The sequence below is a fragment of the Pleurodeles waltl genome, chromosome 4_1 (genome assembly GCF_031143425.1).
Source record: "Pleurodeles waltl isolate 20211129_DDA chromosome 4_1, aPleWal1.hap1.20221129, whole genome shotgun sequence".
Classification (NCBI taxonomy): Eukaryota; Metazoa; Chordata; class Amphibia; order Caudata; family Salamandridae; genus Pleurodeles; species Pleurodeles waltl.
In genome coordinates this window covers 772,332,815-772,349,187 of record NC_090442.1, presented here as the reverse complement: position 1 = coordinate 772,349,187, position 16,373 = coordinate 772,332,815, and the positions used below count along the sequence as shown (strand labels likewise).

The 16,373-nt window shown below is 48.1% G+C and overlaps 1 protein-coding gene across 11 annotated transcripts in view; it reads left to right on the top strand.

Annotated features, from left to right (window-relative positions):
- SBF1 (SET binding factor 1) overlaps nucleotides 1-16,373 on the top strand; it is a 1,129,538-nt gene that overhangs the window by 343,116 nt on the left and 770,049 nt on the right. The window lies entirely within an intron of this gene.

The following is a 16,373-nucleotide window of genomic DNA, read 5'->3' as shown; positions in this document are numbered from 1 at the left end:
TAGCTCATTATATGTGCTGGTATGGGTGTTGCAAAAAGTCATGTCTGCATGGCATTCTCCTAATGTAGGTAAAGGACTTCATACCTAATTCATTGCCATGCAGCGCTTTACGAGCAGGAGTCCCTTGACCAAATGCCTAACCTCCTTCTCTCCTTGTCATAGCTGAGTAAAGCCAGCAGTGCTGTGGCCAATAAATTGAAGCTTACTATGCATTCCAATTTCTAGGAATACTGCCATCCAAGAACCTATGTATGCCAGGCCAGGACCATGCCATATGGTGAAAGCTGGCTTCACCCTCCCAACATCTTGGGCAGTTTGCTGTAGGGAGTGTAGGAAGCTGCCTGGTGTGTGGTGAGCACCTATGGTGTTATCACCTTATACCAGGTCCAGGTATCCCCTATTAGTGAGGTGTAGACGGTGTCTAGGAAGCCAGGGCTCTCTAGAGTTAGCTGTGGATGAGCAGCCAAGAGTTATCTAGGAGACATGCAAAGCTTATGCAATACCACTGTAGTCACACAACACTTATACACACGAAAGACCACACAGTGTTACAAAGGAGGAACTAGGAACCCCAAAAGGTAAGTACCAGGATGCTCCCCAGCAACCAGGATGGAAGAGGTAAGTGCCTGTTTTTTCCCCATACCTACAGGTAAACTTTCAAAGAGGACTGTGCCAGACCGAAGCAAGACTGGAAGAAACCAAAGGTGGATCCTGACCGAAAGAGAACCTGCGAATGAAGGGGACCAAGTTTAGTTTGAACTGGAGTGTCCGGTTGGGGCCGGAGCCACAACCCACCCTTCTGGAGATGCAGGACCTTGTCGACGGTGAAGGACAGGAGCAGGAGAAGAGTTCCAGAAATGATGCAGACGATGTCCCACATTGGAAGAAGAGTTGCAGTCAGTGGTGTGGAAAAACCATGAACAAATCTTGGCAAAGGTAAAAGTGTCAGATAAAGAGTTGCAGAGCTGCGGGGGGGACCAGGAAGGTCCAGGTGGACTCAACCCACGGAGGGGAGTCCCAGGTGATCCTCAGCAGTGAGGAGAGTCTGAAGATGAGGCAGCAACTCCCCCAGGCAACTCCTAACAGCTGGCACAGGAGTCTCAGTGAGGCCCACTCAGCACACCTGGAGAAGAGTCTCATGTCGTTGTAGCAGCAGGCAGGAGACTGTGTTTTGCGGGGAAGAATGCTGGAGGCCGGGGCTACACGGAGCCTGAAGATCCCTTTGGAAAAACAACAAGCCTTGGTAGCTACAAGAGTCGCGGTGCATATGGGTACTGTCCTGCAAGGGGAGGCAAAGGCTTACCGTCTCCCAAGTTGTACAGCTGGTAGAGAGGATCAAGGAGACCACTCCAGACCACCAACTGTGATTCAGGGTCCACGCAGTTCTGGAAGAGAGAGGATCCACGCAGCCTGTCGTCGTTGCAGTTCGTGCCTGTGGATGCAGGGGAGTGACTCCTTCACTCCAAATGAGATACCTTCTTGCTTCTTGTTCTGGCTGAAGACTTGTCACCCTCAGAGAATGCACACCCAGGTAAATTTTGCAGTTGCTGGAAAGAGCCGGAGAAACAATGTAGCAAAGCGAAGTCATCGCTGGAGTTGCAAATTGTCAGTTCCTGGAGGCTCCAGTTCCAGTCCCAGTGGCCAGAAGATGAAGTAAACATTGCAAAGGAATCCTGCTGGAATCCTGCATGTTAAATCTGAAGACCCACTCTGGAGGTAGACCCTTAATAGCCCAGGAAGGGGGATTGGTCACCTAGCAGGGTGACCACCTATCAGGAGGGGGCTGTGACTTCACCTTCCTGACCTAGCTACTGAGATGCTCCCAGGAGCCTCTGCCCTCCTTGGATTCACGGTGTCAGAATCAAGTGGCTACCTGTAGGATCTCTGGGCACCACCCCTGGGGTGGTGGACAGGTGAATGGTTACTCCCCTTTCGAATTGTTCAGTTTCGCACCAGTGCAGGGACCAGGGATCCCTGGATGGGTGCAAACCGGTTTATGCAAGGAGGGCACCAAATGTGCCCTTCAAAGCATACCGGCGGCTTGGGGAGGCTACCCCTCCCAAGCCATTTAACACTTATTTCCAAAGGGAAAGGATGTTGCCTCCCACTGCCAAAGGAAATCCATTGTTCTGCCTTTTTGAGCTTGAGCTGGTCAAGCAGCAGAAGGGCAGAAACCTGTCTGTAGGATGGCAGCAACACGGACTGCCCAGGAAAACCCTGCAAAGTGGTAGGAGCAAAGTTGGGGTCCTCTAAGGAGCCCCCGGAGGGCATGTAAACATGGCAAATGTATTGGGGTATGATTCCAACATGTTTGATACCAAACATGCCCAGGCTTGGAGTTACCATTATGTTGCGTGACATGTCCAGTACATGGGTAAAATGGCTTCCCCGCACATACGAAGTCCAGGAAAATAGAGCTGCAGTTCGTAGGGGCACCTTTGCTCATGCAGGGGTGTCCTCACACACAGGTACTTGCACCCTGCCCACCAGGCTAGGAGCGCCTGCCACAGGGTGACTTAAAATGACCTGTAGTGAAAGGGTGCATTGACTTTTCCATGCAGGCTGCAATGGCAGGCCTGCAGACACATTTTGCATGGGCTTCCACAAGTGGCATAGTACATGCTGCAGCCCATGGGGAACCCCTGGTGCCCCAATGCCCTGGGTACCGAGGTACCATATACTAGGGACTTAAATGGGGGCACCAGTATACCAATTGTGGGTTGTACTAAGTCAGGAGTAACCGAATTTAGAGGAAGAGAGCACAGTCCCTGGGGCCATGGTTAGCAGGATCCTAGTGAACACAGACAAAACACAGCAGGCAAAAAGTGGGGGTAACCATGCCAAAATGAGGGTACTTTCCTACAGGGCGCAAACCGTATTTCAGTAGACTAACAGGAGTGTAGTATACTCGGTTCAGTAAAATGACTCCACTGCGCGTTTGTTTCTGACCAGCAGGAACCAAGCACGCTAGTCTATTCTTGCGAATGCCAATTATAATAGGGGGAGTGCCTCTTTGGTCATAGAGCTATGCCATGCACGTGTAATGGTGTTGAGGGGGACAAGGATGCCATATTGAATTTTGAGGTGTGTGAATATTTGATACGGTAATGTATGGGGGCTCAAGATGTCACGCTCAACATGTAGATGTGGTGCTTCGAAGGGACCATGTAGCCAACTATGAGTGAGCATGCAATGCGCACCCATATAATAAGCCCCAAGGTCTGAGGCATTCAACCCGCCCATATCATATGGCAAAGTGAGTACACTCCATATAATCCTTGGCTGTTCCCCCACCCAGGCAAGCCTGATTAGTAGGGAGTTTAACCGAGGGAGCAGCATTGGGATGCTTTGAAACAGGAAGAACAGCTACGGGGGAACAATAATTTTCTAAGGGCGATACGCTCCCTAGGGAAAAGGGGAAGCTTAATCCATCTACCTATGGCCTCTGTTAAAGTCTGAATGGCTTTCCTATAATTGTCTCGGAAGACAATGGATTGGTTCATGTGTACCAGTATCCCAAAGTAAAGAACCAAATCAGTTCTCTGCATAAGAGTAAAATCCAAGGGCACCGGAGTCAACGCAGGAGTGAGAGGAAAAATATTTGATTTCCCTCAGTTTAGCCTTAGGCCAGAGTGGCCGTCAAATCTTACTACCTCACAAAGCATAGGTGTGAGGTTGCGGTCTGGGTCACTAGCATACACTAGGGTATCATCTGCATAGGCAGATAGCATCAACGTGTAGCCCGGAAAGAGGGCACCTCTATGTCAATGGTATTCGCCCAGGGCACAAGCTAAAAGTTCTGCCACAAGGGCATACTGTAGCAGCGATAGCAGGCAGCCCTGCCTGGTGCCTCTGGTGATGGCTATGGGTTCTGATACTACCCCATTGACCTTGACTTGCATTATTTGGCTGGTGTATAATGTCTTTACAAGCTGAATAAATACCTCCCCCACTGGATTGCACCACAGCCCGGCCAGTATAAAGTGCCATTAGACCAAGTCAAAGGACTTTTCTGCATCTAGAAAGACTGCAGCCAAACGTACTGTTGGATCTATCTGCTGTATGGTACCCAGCAGGGTTCGCAGGTTCATCTTGAGACTGCGGCCCGGAATGAATCCCACCTGTTCTGGTCGATCTATTCTGGGCAGGAGTGATGCTAGTGTATTAGCCAGGATTTTTTTTAATGAATTTTAGTATCTACATTTAGGTAGGACAGTGGTCGTTATGAGGAGCATTGTTCAGGAGGCTTATCAGGCTTAAGTAGGACAATAATTGTAGCTTCCCTCATGGATGGTGGCATCATCCTATCCCCGGCCATCTCACTGAACAGTGTCCTTAGGTGTGGGATAAATATTTCTTGATAGGCTTTGTAAAACGCCACTGTAAGCCTGTCTAGCCTGGATCCTTCCCTGAGCGCATATCTTTTAGGGCTCTGCAGAGCTTCACTGGCTGCAATGAGGACATTAAGTTTTCCCTGTCTGCATTCCAAAGCCAGGGCATGGTGATATGTTCTAAATAATCTACCATGCCCGACGTGTCGTCTGCGATTTGACACATGTACAGACCTGCATAATGCTCTTGAAGTCTACTCACTAGCCCATAAGGGTCACAGATGTAGCGCCCTCCCTCTGCTTTTATTTCCAGCACCGTGTCTACTTCCCTGTTAGGCCTCAGCAGAGATGCCAGAGTCACGTTTGGGCGTTCGCCCCTCCTGTAAGAGCGGGCCGTCGCATATTTACCTAAGTGGCGCAGTTTGTCTTGCGCAGCAATGTGAAATTCAGTTAGTTTTTCTTTAAGCTGCCCCAGCAGATTATCAGCTGAGATCATGTGCTCTCTCTCTCTCAAATTCCATAATTTCCCCCTCTAGTTGTGTCAAGCAGCCACGTATAGCTTTCAGGACTGCTGCATGTTTGGGTATTGTTATTCCTCATATATAACCTTTAAAAGTTTCCCATTCTACGCTAAACGTGGTGACCGATCCTGCATTTAAGCTGAAAAATTCCTCTATAGTCTGTGCGAGATCAGTTTTAAAGACCGCATCTAGCAGGGAGTAAAGCGGGAAGCGCCATGTAAAGGGAGCTGTCTTGCTTCAATGGGTCTTGAGCTTCAGTATGATTGGTGAGTTTTCAGAATATGTCCTGGGGTATATTTCGCATTGTTATACCAGACACCAGACTCCTGGCAACCAACCAAAAATCCATACATGTGTGTAGGTTGTGCACTGCAGAATAATGTATATCCACCCTCTGTTGGTAACATACATCTATAAGGCCAGTGTTAGCAGCAGTGCCAGTCAGCGTGCGAGTAACTGCAAAGGGACGTCTAGGGGGTCCTGCAGAGCAGTCCTCTGTCGGATTTAGCACACAATTAAAATCACAGCCCCATATCTCTGGTGCCTCCCCCTATCTAAACAGTGTGGTGCTCAAGTCACAATAAAACTGCAGGTTATCATAGTTGGTCCAATAAAGTCCATTGAGTATAAACATTAAATCATCTTTACTACACCGAGGAACACAGTATCTACCACTTAGCTCTTTTACAAGCTCTCGGATCTCTACCCTCGCTGTGCTAATGGTCCATATCAGTACCCCTCATAATTGTGAAGTGTAACCTGCTGCCACAAATTGACCCAGGAGCCTCGGTGTAGTCAACATTGTGCCGCTCGGGGCTAAGTGAGTTTCCTGAATTATCGCTATATCTATGTTGTGATGCTATGCAATTACTTTTTCTCACTTTTCTGTGATCGTTGAGGCTACGCACATCCAAGTTAGTAGCCTTATATACGTATGAAGAGGGGGGACCTCAGTTCTTGCATGTGTCTGTGTCTCAGTTGTGTCACTGGCTGCAGTGTGTAACTGTGGCTGCTCTGGACACATCGTATTGGCAAGTGCTGCAATAAACTAACTAAAAAGACAACCAAAACTTCCCCAACAACAATCCCCCCCCTCCCCCAAACCTATGACAGTCCTCACCTACCCCTAACAAGCGTGTGTAATGGAAAGGAACCAATCTCTTCCCTCCCACCTCCCTCCCTTAAATATCTTCCCCGTGTATTGTGGAACACAGATGAGGATGTATGTTACCAGTCCACAGTACATGAAAGTTTGTAATGGTCGCCTTGCTGATCATTCTCCAGCCCTGCTGGAAAGATCCATAGATCAGAACAATAGAAGTAGGTATTGCCAACAATAGATAGATCAGCGTACGCTAACCCTCAGGCCCGCTTACCCTCTTCAGTGCTCCCTAACCAACAATGGGTAATGTGCGAGGGCTCTGGATAGACAGTCTGAAATGCCTTCCAACCATCTGGCTCAAGGCTGGATGTTTCTGGTGCCCTGTGCATGATGATCGACACATCTGACCCTTTGAAACTGATCAAGGAACAAAATTCATTAAGTTCCCTCACCGAGTACTTGAAACAGGGAAATGTCTCTGGTCACTTGCTGCCATTTTGCGCTTCAAGTATTGCTGCAATTTCCTAGGATCGCTAAATAGAAGGGGGGTGCTGCTCACCACCAAGTGAAGTTTAGCCGGATAGAGCATGCCATATTAAGGTTAAAGTTCCTGGAGTTGGCGTTTGACTGGCAAAAACTGTCTCCTGTCTTCTTGTACATGCCGAGTGCAGTCTGGGTACACTGCGATGTCAGAGCCCTCATCATGTCATCAGGACTTGAGTTCCTGCGCCTCCCTCAGGGCTGCATCCCTGTCTTGATAATTTAGAGCTTTCGTAGTCACTGGGCGAGGAGGGGCCCCCAGACATGGTCTAGGCACCAAAGATTGATGTGTCTGCTGAATTACGAAGATGTCCAAGAAGGTTTTGCGACCCAGTAGTGTGATGAGGAGTTGCTCAATGTACTGCTTCATATTGTCAATGGCTGTTGATTCAGCTATGCCAACAATGCGCAGGTTGCTCCTGCTAGAGCGGGCTTCCAAATCTTCAACTTAAGCCTGTACGGCCATGACTGTCTTGTCCATTGATGGTATTGTGATCATCGTTGATTTCCCATATCCTGCGCTCCACAGCTTCCAGGCCCTCAACATGTTTATCTATGCGTTCTGACATCCTTTCCATAATAAATGACAACAAGTCTATTTTGCCATCCTTGATGGCTAGGCTTTGCTGCATGGCTGCGAGGATATGCTTGAGATCAGGCTCTGCATTCACTTCAGAGTCCCCCAGAGCTTTGCCATTGTCGTCAGGATGACCATCCCTTGTTTTGGGGCTCTTAAGTTGCTCAAAGTGCAGTTTGGCTTGTGTTTTATCTGATTTGTCCATTGTTATGGAGGTGAGGGAAAGAGGGCGCCAAAGGGGCTGTTGCCAGTGTTTAGGCGTGAGTCTTATGTGCCGGGACGTGACAAACAGCAGACCTCACAGGTGAAAACAAACTAGGCAGTAATGTGGCACATAGCTGGAGGGGTTTTCCTTCCAATGCTGGTACTGATGATGTTTCAGCTCAGCAAGGCCCACAAGCCCGCAGTGGAGGCAAGCTAAAACCTTGCACACCTGTGCCTCAAGTTGGTACAGACGCAGCGTGGGAGTACAAAGTACTTACTATGGCGCCACAGTGCAGGCAGCAAATTCTCAAATGGCTTCCCGGGTTTCAGCTGCCCCTGCAGATCTCGATCCGCGTCGCATGGGCCCGCTGCCACCCCACACCTCAGGGCACCCATCGCCAGTCTCTGCCAGCCCAGCGATGAGTCAGTTGGGGTGGGATGCGGCCTCCGGGCTCCAGCTCCCTCTACCCTGCTCCCCTCTGCATAGTGAGGCAGTGCAAAGCAATGGCCCCATCCAATCCACACGGGGGCAAGCTCCACCCCACCTCGCCAGCAGGATGGCATGGCAGCTTCCTCCCACACTGCACCCTCTGTCTTCATCCCCGGCCTTCATTATTGAAGCTCCATGCAGAAGTCGTTCCCCTGGGTGTGCACCAGCCGCTTCTGACCATACACAATGTCCAGGGGCTGGGCGTCCCGCAAGCTGATCCTCGGGCAGCGAGGAAGGCCACAACACATGTGATGCGGTTTATTGATGTGATGAGCAGCAGGCAAGCCACAGCTGTGATATTGGATGCATAAAGGATGCCATCTCTTGAATTAAGGGCTTTATAATTTACAGGGGCTGCAGGATCATGTTGAATAGCGTGGTAACCTCTGGAGTAAGATTAACTCGTGGCCATCTCGTAACTCAGCAAGCCCCCCCACCTCCAGACAAAAATGACTTCCGGCACCAGAGCCTGTCTTACAAACTATGGCGGAGAAGCTTAATCCCAAACAAAAGACAATCCATATTCAACCAAATACTGGTCAGATTCTTGCAAAACCATCTCATTCGAAACGTTAGACTTCATTTGAGGAGGCTATTGATGTACAGACACCTCCTCACAAGTTAAAGAGAAAGGACATGGCCACCAGACCAAACCTCCATCTTTATCACCCTCTCCTCCATCTACTTCACCACACCATTCACACTCAAAGGGTAACTCAGAGGGGAACTCCACTAGGATCTCCACAATCCTATGTTGAAGATCGGGGTTGGGATATCATGATGCACAGCAGCCACCATTAGACCTTTGGGACAAAAATGACATTGACCTACCAGGGGGATCCAGATCCAGACTTATACCCAGCTAAACAATCTCCACCAGATGACACCCCATCCTACAATGAATTGGTGGCTAGGGTGGCTGCATATCGTCAGGTCCCATTACAAAAGGACCCCACAAAAGCTGATTTCTTATTCAAAATTCTTTTCACCACCACTAGGACATCTCAGTATTTGTCCATGTTAAAGGGTATGACACGGCATGCAGGCAATTTTTTAAAATGAGGCCAGGTGCCAAGAAGGCTTGTGCAAAGTACGTCACCTGTAAACTTTGCAGGAAAGAATTTCGGCGAGGGAGCTGAAATAAACAATATAGCATGAGTACCACAGACATGCTGAGACATCTCAAAGTTGGCTCACGCTGTTGAGATGGCCAACTCTGCAGGGGATTCAATATCATTTGCTCCAGAAGATACTGTGGTGACGCAGGTTCTAAGTGCACAGGCAGTGGTGTTTGTTTCACACCTCAAGTTGCATATTATTGTTCTGCTCTTTTAAATACCAACAAAATTTAAAATGTTTGAAAACACAATTCCTTTTTATAGTTGTTGAAAACTGTTAACACAATAGTTTCAAAATCATTTTTGTTAGTACTGTTTCCCTTTTTTCCTTCTCACAAACTCTTGAGAGAGCAGGATCACTAATGTGTGCTCTCGTCCGTATATTGCACCAGCTCTGAGGAGAGTCTGGCAAGATTGTAATTTTTTCTAAAAATAACAATTAACCATCTGCTCTTCACAGTACTTATCTCTTACACACTCTCTCTCTTAAAAACAAGTACCACAATATCCATTCCTACTAATGGAATGGAATTTGAACTCATTTACTCATTGTTACTACTCACAATCCTGCCAGAGTCCCTCAAAATCGTAAAAATTATATTATCTTTACAGTAGTTATCCCTCAGACACTTCCTCTCTAAATCTAGGGGGGGAGGCATGCCCTTCTACTGCCCCCTTATATAGCTTCTTTCCTTAATTTCCTTAGTACCTCTAAGTGTTCACAGTAAAAAGTAATGGCAGCCATTTCATTTCTGACATTCCAACAGCCAGCCAATCAGAGCACTCGCAAGACTCTCGGGCGCCTCTTGATATAGCAGAAGTATGAGGCTCACCGGAAGGAACGGGCCTCTCGACTAATGTGAAAGCTCAATTTTTTAATTTGCTCTCTTACAGGTCTACCGCAGGTCTCTTGCTAGCCAAACCGTCCAAATATACAATTATGTTTGACCCTTAATTTCCCAAAGATTTCTGAACTGATTTACAATTCACAAAAAGCACAATCTGTGCTCAAAGAGCTAGCTTCCTGCCTACTTTGATGTAATTCCATTCAGCAGTATTTGCTGTGGCCATGTCTAAGGAAGTCTATTGAAAATGCATGTGATTTTTAGTTTTGGGAAGCCCACTTTTTTCTCACCTCCTGCTTGACGAAATACCCTGAAACTTTCCAGGAAGAAACTGAGGTGGATGAACTTCTTTAAAAGAAGGTTTCATGAAGATTCATCAAACAGTGGCAAAGTTATTAGCAAACCAAAAAATGCTCTGTCTGTGGAAAAGGAGATCTTACTACGTACTGGCTACTGCCAGTAGGTTTTTTTATGTGTTTTGGCAGAAAGCTAAATCTAGGTTCAGAAAGAGTTCCTTTTGTGTTTTGGTGTAAATGTGTTCAGTAGTTTTTTTTATCAATTAATGCTCAAAAACTTTGTACATCTAGGGACACAAAGGCTATGCAGATCCCAACAAAGTTCAAACTGAGACCTAAGATGCTGCCACCACGTCAACCAGGAAGTGGTAGCAGCCATCTTAGGACTCTGGACTGCCCTAAGTTCTTTAAAAAAAAACAAAAAAAAAAAAAGGTAAAATATGAAGCAAGGGGGCACTGTACAAATGCCCTAACTCCGAGGCTACAGGGACTCTTCCTGGGGCCAAAAATGTTTCTTGTTTACATTTCTGCTCAAAATCTTTTTATATCCAGGGACATGGAGACTCTGCAGATCCCAGCAGATTTCAAACTGAGATCTGAATAGCTGCCACCACCTGTATCAGGAACTTGTAGCAGCCATCTTAGGACTCGGGACTGTAGAGAGTTCTTAAAAAAAAAAAAATTACAAAAAAAAAAAGCAAAACAAAAATGACATAAGGGGGTAGAGTAGGATATACCCTGACCTCCTCCTAGGCCAGAAGAACTCCACTGGGGGCCAAATATGTTTTTTTTTTTTTTTTTTTTTTTACTTTTGCTGCAAATTTGCATTTCGGCCAAATACTCTGGGGACCCTATCCCTCAGGGCCAGTTCTCCGGGTAAGTCCACAGGGATGCGTTCATGGAAACTGATCTAAATATTGCTCCCGCCCACAATGAGCTGCTGTCTGCAGGCAGTAGCAAAGCTAGCGCCTGCTGGATGCAAAGCCTCCCTTTGGCACTCCCATGGTGGCCCCCCACAATAGTGTGGGCTCCCACCCTTTTTGTGCACGGTTCTCAGAGCCAAAATTGACATGAGGAGGGGTGCTGTCTGCCCCCACACCCCACCAAACCCTCTTGAATATTGTGCCGGACTGCAGTGGATGGAAATTAGTATGGTAAGGGAGACCGCATTCAACCCTTGCCCTCAAATATGTTGCAATGGATGGGATCCCAGGGGGTCAAAAGCAGTTTGAGGTGGAGGGGGTGGGATGAGGTCCCCGGGCCAACAGTGGCCCAGAGAGGGAGCCCTTTTGTGCGCAACCCCGTCCCCCCAAAAAGAAATAATGTGGATGGGGGTCCCTGTGGCCAAATTCAGCCCGGGGAGGAGGAACCGCATTCCTCCCATCCCCTTAATTTTAATTTGTTGCCCTGGGGGAATGGATTCCCAGGGCCTGTCAGGCTTGGGGACGGGGGCTACGTGGACCCCTCCCCCTTAATTTTGATAGTGACCTTGGGAGATAGGGTTCCCAGGGCCTAATAAGGCTCAAGGAGGGGCGGTGATGCGGCCCTCCCCTCCCTTCCCTTTAATAAAATGAAAAAAAGGCCCGGGGGAATTCACTTACCTAATATATATTTACTTTGCATTGTAAAGGCATGTGTGGTAAATGCATATGCATGATAAAGGCATTGCTTGGTAATGGTTGTGTGGAAAAGTTATGCATTGTAAACCCATGCGTTATGATATATAACCTTTTCCAATACGTATTACATCATCTAGAATGATTGAGGCCCGAGCACAACAAAGAACCATATTGAGTTTTCCACAGAGCAGTAGTGTTCCTCAGGATTCATCCACTGTTTCCTCCTAAAGTAGTTAATCCACATCAGATGATTTCATTTCCAACCTTTTTACCTTATCTGTCCTCCCAAGTGGAGAAGGACAAGGTACACAGGATGTTAAAAAAAGTACTACAAAATTATCTGTTGAGGACGACGAAATCTACACCTTGTCAACTCTTTGTTACCCTTGGTCTTATAAATTTCGAAGTAGCAGGCTTTCAGCAGTCCATTTCTAGGGGATTAGTTTCCTGTATTCAGTTATGCTGTCAGAAAACTAATATAACCCTTCAGTGTAATTCCAAAATGCACCCTTCAAAGGGGAGAGCCAGCAACAGTAGCTTTGAAAATGTGAGTTGAAGAGATACGTGAGGTGAGGCAGTACCTGCAAATTGGCTCATACATTTGTTATATATTTACTAGGCTGTGACATGAGGCCACGTGCCACCCTCCCCAAGCGTTGATAGACCCTCAGGGCCCCATCCCCAAGGGCCACGTAAGTCATTTCTTAGTTTGTTTCCTGCTAGTGAGGATTCAGTTTTCTCATCTATTGAGAGCTCATGAATATCAGTAAGGAGTGCTTGTGTGTAGCACTGGTTCTCCATCATAGATAATCCTCACTATATTTGTGAGCAACTGCCCTACTCTGCATGATTCAGGGGACCAGTCTGAGAATGGCTGTAAGAAAATGGATTGTTATTTGGGGTGACAAATGTCCACCTCGAAGGATAAGGCTACCACCTGCTAGACGTCACGCAAATAAAATAAAATAAAAATTAAACAAAATAAACCTGTGCTCAAGCCCTCCTAACATGACACAAAGCAATCAGGCTTACCTCAAAGGCAAATCCAATAAGTGGAACTGGAGATATGTATTTTTAGAGAATTAAGGGCCAGATGTAGGTAGGAAAAATTTAGCGAGTCTGAAATTGCGAGTCGTTGCGACTCGCAATTTCCGACTAGCTAAATGGTATCCAAGAAGAAAACGCGACTTCAATTTGCGACTCGCAAATGAAGTCGCACCGCAGATTGCGAGTCTGCTGTTTGCGAGGTCACTTTTTGCGACCTCGCTAAAAATGAACACGCAATTTGCGAGTGGGTGTCGCAATTTGCGACTGTGCCGCAAATTGAATGCAGGTGCAGCAGAACACTCTGGAAAACACTTCCTGGCTCTTGATGATGACATCACAGCCAGGAAGTTTACAAATACACCTGGGAGGAGGGAGGACCACACCCATTTTAAACTGCTGAACTGCAAACAGAGAGAACAGCAGCTACCATGGCTGAGACACCAAGGAAGCGCAAACTGAAATTTGCAGAGAAAGAGCTGGAGGTGCTAACAGAGGAGTGCTGCCAGCACCATGACCAACTTTTTGGGAGGGCAGCCCTCAGTGTGCCAGAGGTGGAGAAGAGAAGAATCTGGACTGACATCCAAGACAAGGTGAACTCCCTGGGTGTCAGCCACTGGAGTATAGAAGAGTTGAAGAAAAGGTGGTATAACCTGCGCTCCCGGACCAAGGAGAGGGTGGCAGAGCGGCTCCGGGAGATGAGGGGCACTGGAGGGGGACCGTCCACAATACCACCACCCACACCCCTGGAGGAAAGAGTTGAGGAAACCCTGGAGCCAGAGGCAGTGTGCAGGATGGGAGAGCTGGATACTTCAGAGCCAGGACCATCAACCGGTGAGTACCATGAGACATGCATGTACACCCAAATATGCCATACCCCCACCCACCTTGTACACAGTAGCATGCACAACCAAAATAGCTCCATTTCAGAGTAGCAACCACCTGCATGGTGCATTATGGGCAATGTAGTCAAGTAGGCATTTGATAGGCAAAAGTTTATTAGGAAGTTGATGACAGATGGTAGATACAGTTCCCTATGTCCCACAGGTTTCCCACATGACACCACCACCAACCAAAGCATCCAGGGGCCACAGGTCAGCCACCAGCCTGCAGACGAGTCAGGACCAGCCACCACAGAGACCTGCACCACCAACACACAGTCCCCTCATGATGCACCAGTTGCCATACTGGTGTGTGAGCCAGCACCTGGTCCCAGCCAGAGTGCCACTGTAGATGACACGGAGCCTCCACTGCGTCGCAGGCGACGTGTAAATGTACCACCAGAGCCGCCGGCAGAGTCGGGGGACGCCTCCATGTCGCCAGCTGAGGCCTCACTCCTACGGCGTCAGCACCTGCAAACACAGGAGATACGTAGAATATCAGAGGCAATGCGGCGCATGGAGCGAAACCAAAGCAGTGGTATGCAGCTGGTACATACAGAGCTGCAACAACTGAACACACATGTCGGCGACCTTGCACTCTCCATGAGACAACTTGTGGCAGAACTCATAACTGAGAGAGAGGGTGCAAGGCGTCGTGACAGGCAGCTAATGCACAGGCTGGACCGAATGTCTGCCTCCATTGTCAGGCTGACTGTGAATACTACTGGCCTTTCAAGGCGCACGGTCAGCCTCCAAGTAGACATAGGCCACTTTGCCAGTGATGTGGCACGTGGACTGGGACGTCTCAGCCACGCTGTGGATATCATGGAGGCACGGCAGGTGGCTAGGGGCGCGGCTGACACGCCGCAGGACAGCAAGGAGGGCTCCACCATCAGCAGTGTCTCAGCCAGTGACACCAGGGTGTTGCGCAGTGGAAGCGCAAGGCAGGGCACTCCTGACACACCTGGTACCAGCCATGCTGGCCGAGGCCGGCGTAGAATATGAGCTCCACACTGTCCTGGGATAGAGGCACATGAGGTCAATGTGTCCTCATGCCAGGTGGACTTTTACAGCCCCTGAACTGTTGTCAATGTGTATAGTTTTTTTTGGTGCACAAATGAAATCACTTGTTAGTTCCAATTCACACCTGGACTCTGTGTGTGTGACATTAGTGAGTGTGGTGACAGTCAGCACGTACCTTCCAAAGTATTGGTTTGCAATGTGGTCCCGTTTCTGTCTGCCTTGATTTGCAATGCTTCTATCACCAGGCTAGCGATGTGGTAGCTCTTGCTCTTCATCCTCCGAATCTGGGTCTTCTGGGGTGAGAGGTAGCCCACGTCTGGTGGCAATGTTGTGCAGTATAGCGCATGCGCCAATGATCTTGAAAGCTGTTATTGGGGAATACTGGAGGGCACCTCCACTTCTGTGGAGGCATCTGAATCTTGCCTTCAGCAGTCCAAAGGTCCTTTCTATGATATTTCGGGTCCTCCTATGTGCACTTTTATATCGCCTCTCTGTCTCATTGCTGGGTGTTAAGTACGGGTGAGTATCCATGGTCGTAATGCATATGCAGTGTCACCTGTTTGGCACAAATTGTACAATGTTAGCTGGGCATAGATGGTTTCCACATTGACCTGTGTGTATGTCTTCAAGGTGTATTCAGCTATACCTAGGAGGTATCCGTCTCCAAACTCCCCACGTTCTAGGCGATGGTGTATCCCACTGTGCCTGAAAATGTAGGAGTCATGTGTACTCCCTGGGAATTTGGCAACCATGTCAGTGATAACATAATGGGCGTCACAAACCACCTGGATGTTCAGTGAGTGGGTACACTTCCTATTGCGAAACAGATATTCCAGGTTTGCGGGAGGGCATATTTGCATATGTGTCCCGTCTACACACCCTATGACATGGGGGAAGTTAGCAATCCTGTAGAATTCCAACTTGGTGCTGTTGATTTCTGCCTCATTCCTGGGTAGGTATATGTATCTGGACATGTGTGTGAGTAAGGCATCTAGGAATGCCCTAAAGAACCGTGAGAGTGAACTTTGGGATACCCCACCTGCCACAGCAATGACCCCCTGATTGCTACCCGAGGCCAAGAGGTGCAGTGAGCATAGCACTTGCACATGCATAGGGTTGGCGCAGCCGCGCACAGTCTGGCGTTGTAGCTGTGGATTGAGTAAATCTATTAAATCTAGTATTGCTGCACTGCTGAGTCTATATTTATCATAAATCTCCTCCTCAGTTTGTTGGAAAAGTGTCTGCCTGGTTCTGTATATCTTCTCCTGTCTCTGGCTCCTCCTCCTCCTCTGCTGGGCGGCGTGGGCTCTCCTCCTCATTCCTATCACATATATCTCCGCCATCTTGAGTAACCCAGGTGCCTTCTGGGTCTCCTTTTATACTTTGGTTCTCGTTACCACCTGCTCTGAGTTAGTGGTAATTTGGAAGTGCAAAATGGGCTTTTTGCGACTAGTCGCAATTTGCAAGTGGCTATTGCATTTGGTTTGCGACTCGCAAATTGCGACTTCCTATTAGCGGGTCGCAAAATGGGGTCGCTATTTTTGCGAGTCTGTAATGGCTCACGTCGCATTTTGCGAGTCGCAAATGGGATTTTTGCATCCCTTTTCCGATTTTGCGGGGTCGCAAATTGCGATTCGGGCCATTTGCGACTCGCAAAAGTTTGCTACATCTGGCCCTAAGTGAAAATTGCACCAGAAAGCACCAATAGACTATATCAGTAACCCCGGAACATAGGCACGATTTGAGGCAGACTACAATGGAGCACTGGTCATATACAACAAG